Below are 5,572 nucleotides of genomic sequence, written 5' to 3' on the forward strand. Positions count from 1 at the left end.
AATCAATGAAAAACTCAAATTTGTTTTTCTGTATATATAAAAGTTGTTGTTTGTTATCAAATCTTAACAAACTATTAATTGCATTTAAAGTTTAGTCAAAGCATTAAAAATTGGAGCATAAACAGTTAAAAAATCATTTAATGCTCAGTCAAAGCACAAACCATTTTTCTGTTATGGTACCAAAACAAACAATCGGTTGTTTTCTCAAATCAATCGGTTGTTTTGGTTTTGACAGCTCAACCATTTGAAAAACAGTTTTCAACCTTTTCTAAAAACACCTAAGTATAAAACAATCGGTTGTTTCGACAAAACAACAGGTTGCTTTTCACTTAGCTTGAAAAACACTTTTCTTTTAAAAGGATTGAGAGTGCTTGTGCTTTGGATTCAATCAATAGTGGATTAAATATTAAATCTACCCCAGATCCTATCTAAGACAGCTCAGCAACAACAAGCACAACCTGCCTTCATCATCCTTCAAAGGGTTTGGATTATTCAAAGCTTGAACACCACTTGGTTCAACACTAGTCTATAGTCAAAGCCTAGATGACCACCTAAGACACCTTAGGGAAGTTCTCTTAGTGGTTAGAATTAATAGTTTGTTTGCTAATAGTGATAAGTGTACCTTTTGTGTTGATAGTGTAGTGTTTTTAGGTTTTGTAGTTAACAAAAATGGGGTGCATGTTGACCTCGAGAAAATCAAAGCCATCCAAGAATGGCCAACCCCACAAAATGTAGGAGATGTTAGGAGTTTTCATGGCTTGGCTAGCTTTTATAGACGTTTTGTGCCTAACTTCTTAAGTCTAGCTTCACCACTCAATGAGTTAGTGAAGAAAGACACTCCATTTTGTTGGACCAAGACGCATGAACAAGCCTTCAAGAGGCTAAAAGCTCAACTCATTAATGCACCAATTCTAGCTTTACCTAATTTTGCCAAAACTTTTGAGCTAGAGTGTGATGCATCGGGAGTTGGTATAGAGTGCGAAGCTTAACCCCTAATTTATGAATTTAAATATTTTTATATATTTCTTTATTATAATATGAATAAGAACGATTTATTCTCAAATTTGTGTTAATTTCAAGATTATAGTGGAAAATGGAGATGAAAGGATAATATACAAGATAAAAAGGGAAAGTTGTAATGCTCATACACTCACCAAAACTCGTCTAAGCCAGAATCCTTTCAGAGGAACTTGCCCAAGCGAGCTCAATCTCTCCCAGGCTAGATCACTCCAAAGAAGTTGGGCTTTTTCTCGTCCAACTCGCCTAGGCGAGAAGTCACTTAGCCCAAGCCCAACTAGGTTAAATATGAGGCGTGAAGCACAACCGTAAACATCATTTGGAGAATAGAAGGTGATAAAAAACCCTAGAGGAGGCAATTGTCAAAGAGAAACATCCTGAATCTTCTTTTCTTGTTTTCCATGCTTGTACTGGCCAACATGAGTGGCTAATTCTACCCTTTGGGATTGAGAGTAATTTGTTCAAACTCTTATGTATTGAGGTGTTATTTAAATATAATATTATGTTCTTGATTGATGATTGGTATTGTCATTTTATTCGTAAAGCTTGTTTACCATGATTTTGATCCTTAGATTTGACTGAAAAGTACTTCTAAGTTTCAAACCTAAAAGATAATTATTAACATATTTGCATGCTAGGAATAAATTTGAAATGTTAATTTCTATCAACATCTAATTGTAAGGATGAGAAGTTTTTATAAATATGCGAGGAATTAATATTTATGAGATTATCTTAATAGTTTTATATGGGCATCAATATCAATCAAAGAATAAAATATTATTATGCTTTTCAAAATACAAAAGAGTAATAGAATGATGAACCCCAATCCCAATTTTCCAAATTGAATCAACACATCTTTACTTTGCTTTATTTACATTCTTGCAATCATACACAACAAACATCCTACAAAGTTTTATTTATTGTTTTCTATTTAGTGAATCTTATACTTGATAATTCAACTGTTCTTTGTGGGTTCGATATTCATCCTTACGGACAAATTATTATTTATGACATGGTACACTTGTCGTAAAATAGTCATCAATGCCTGTGTGCGCACACACACAACACACACATATACAATACACACCACACACACGACTAAAGCCATGTTTGCAAGGACATGAAGTCTAATTGAGTTTACTTTCCACCAATTTAAACATCAAACCAAAATGACTTGATGTGAGATTTGAGATCTTCTTTCATATTAGTAAATGAAGTAATTAACAAAATCCAACTTGTTTTTAGGATCAAGCACAACAACAATCAGTAATAACATATTAATTTCATCAACATTTCCCTAATAATTGTTATATTTATCTTTTATATTTACTATCATTAACTTTATCTTTTCATCATTACTCTCAAATAATGTTGGGTTTTTCCCCAATGCCAAATACCTCTTTCATATACATATGACTAGCAACATATAGGAAGAACAAAAAAATATGCATGGTACTATACATCTTTAAAAATGGTATAATTGATATGGTGTGCTTAATCTTCTTCTATCAGCACACTACACTACAAGAAAAAAAGGTTTTAACAGAGGTTATTTAGCGGAGGCTGATATAACCTTAGGAATTAATTTAATTAATGGAGGTTTTTTAACCTTCGTTAAGTTCCAAATATTATTCAAAAACCTCAGCAAAATAATGGAGGTTTTTTTAAGCTTCATTAAATTTCAAAGGTTTATTTTAAAACCTCATCAAAATAACGGAGGTTTTTTTAACATTTGTTAAATTTCAATGGTTTATTCTAAAACCTCAGCAAAATAACAGAGTTTTTTTTAACATTGGTTAAATTTCAAATGTTTATTCTAAACCTTAGCAAAATAACAGAGGTTTTTTAACCTTCGTTAAATTCCAATGGTTTTTTCTAAAACCTCAGCAAAATAACATAAGTTTTTTTAACCTTTGTTAAATTTCAAAGATTTATTGTAGAACTTCTAAAAGATTCCAAAATTTTCAAACATCAATAAATAAGTACAATTAAATCTATTTATAAATAAATAATTAAAAACTACATACTTTTAATGTATTTTTGTATATTTTATAACTAAATTCTCTAAAACTTTGAAAGTGTAACTTTACATTATAAATAAGTTTTCTAAAGTTTCAAAAATTTATTTTAAAAACTCAGCAAAATTAGTTTGGATAATAAGTATATCAACAATTAATCTTGGAGAATAAGTATTTCAACAATACTTGCATATTTTTTATGATTGATGGTAGTTGGTTTATATAATTCATACTTTTTGTTTTTGTTACGAGCTCATACTTCAAAAAACTTGACTTATTTTGTTTTAGCTTTCGATGTAAGTATATTTTATGTGCAATTTTAGTTTTAGTTATAATCATTAATATTTAATTCTCATAATTTTGAAATATTTTAAATTAAGGCCTTCATTTTAAAATGCATTTAATAATTAATTCACTGTGAAAGTGAGAAGTGATAAAGTTAATTTCTCATCGCAATATGTTCTTGCAATCTTTAGCTAAGAACACATATGACTTTGAAGTCCACATCTGATAGATAATGCAATTATTTAGGATATATAAAGCAGTGATAAACACCAGTTATTGTCGAGTTAGGTAACAATGGCTTGTGACCCAAGTTGGGGTAGTAAGGTGATGGAAGAAGCAATATTGGAGTAAGAAGAAGATAGTGCTTTATTTAGTGTTTATTCTCCTTAGATATAATAGACATAAGTGTGACTGAGTTGTGATTCCTTGTTAAGACTACCATTGGCGACCATTGAGCCTATGTTAGAGAGTAGTGTGTCTACGGTTGAAGAGAGAGAAGTCAAGAGGATCATTAGAGATGGTGAAAATGGGGTTGAAGGTTATTTCAAACGGCAAGTCATTTTACTGAAATTTTGAAACATGGTATTTTACCGAGGTTTTTAAACCCATGGTATTTTATGGATTTTTTAAACCTATGGTATTTAATGGAGGTTTTGAAATTCATGGTATTTTACGGAGGTTCTTAAACCCATGGTATTTAATAGGGGTTCTGAAAGGTTTTCCTGAGATTTACAACCCTGGATAAATGACTTAATAGAGATTTTAACTCTGAATAATGTAAAAATAAACCCGTTAAAACCATCTTTTCTCATAGTCCTACCATTGTTCATGGACAATTTAATACCAAATTTATTGTCTTACATGTCCAACAAATCAAAGGCGTCTTCAAACTACAAAGTTGCCCCTAACATTAATTAAAATGATTTCATCTAATTTCGACTTCAAGGAAAAGATTATATTTGTACACAATTTTTTCTTACTCTAGGTATGCCTTGAACTTAGTCAAACTCACTCTAGGTATGCCTTGAACTTAGTCAAACTTATAGGAGATGACTTCACATATTTTTTTCTTTAAATTCTCAAAATCAAACTATTAATATCTTTTAACCTCCCATTCACAATCAAATTCAATATATATTAATCCATTTTATACTAGTGAATTAAATTCCTCAAATATAATGTATTAATTTATATATATATATATATATATATATATATATATATTATCAAATATGTATGTAAATATGAATATGTATTGTATAAGCAAAATTTCTGAAAAATGTAAAAGTATGAATTTTTGAAGTAGATAAGACACCGTAAGATAATTGTTTGAAAAATATTTTCAAAGAAACTAATTTTTTATCATCTAATAATGAACGAATTTTATTTTTATTAATTTAAGGTATTTATGAGACAAATAATTTTGACGTAATGAATATCTTAAATTTTGTACTAACTTATAATAAAATGACTTATGTCTTAGGCTAAAATATTATTAGTATGTGTTTCACTAATATAAAAATTTGAATATTTTATTTCCGCATAAGTTACATTGTGCATGTGAAGATAACTTGTATATATATATATATATATATATATATATATATATATATATATATTTTATTTGGCAGATGGAATAGGTCTGGTGTGAAATGAGAACTATGTGAAAATAGAATTCATAAGGGAAATGTGTGGTGCTTTCTATATGGCAAAAGAAGCATGTGAAAATGTTTGGGAAAAGAGGCAACAACATAATGAGTTGGCAATAGTTGGATAATTATAGATTGAAAGAGGGGGAAGGGAAATAGGAGCTCATAATATAAAAGTCAAGGATGAAAGGCTATGACTACCAAAGCACATGAGGAAGTATAAGGTTTAGACACAAAGAATTCAAAAATGCTTTATATTTATAAGGAATCTTTCCAAAATGTTGACTTTAAGCTGTTATATGGTTGCTCTAAGGTATAAGCAAATTGAGTAGGGCAAATCCTATATTTAGATGTAACTTGTTACTTTGGTAAGTAGGTAAGGTTAATTGCTTTATAGAAAATTTCATATTATTTCTATCTTTTGCTGCTAGTACTTTAATCAACTCTTTTTTGTTAGGAAAAGTTAACTTTTATATTTTTTTACATGCATGTCAATAGTTTTATATTTTATTTTTAATAATAGAATATTTTTTATAAAATTAATTACTTATAAAAATAATTTTACACTTAAAACTTTTTAAATTTGACGAAAATGAATAATAA

This window comes from Phaseolus vulgaris, chromosome 11 (genome assembly GCF_000499845.2).
Source record: "Phaseolus vulgaris cultivar G19833 chromosome 11, P. vulgaris v2.0, whole genome shotgun sequence".
In the NCBI taxonomy this organism is placed as follows: Eukaryota; Viridiplantae; Streptophyta; class Magnoliopsida; order Fabales; family Fabaceae; genus Phaseolus; species Phaseolus vulgaris.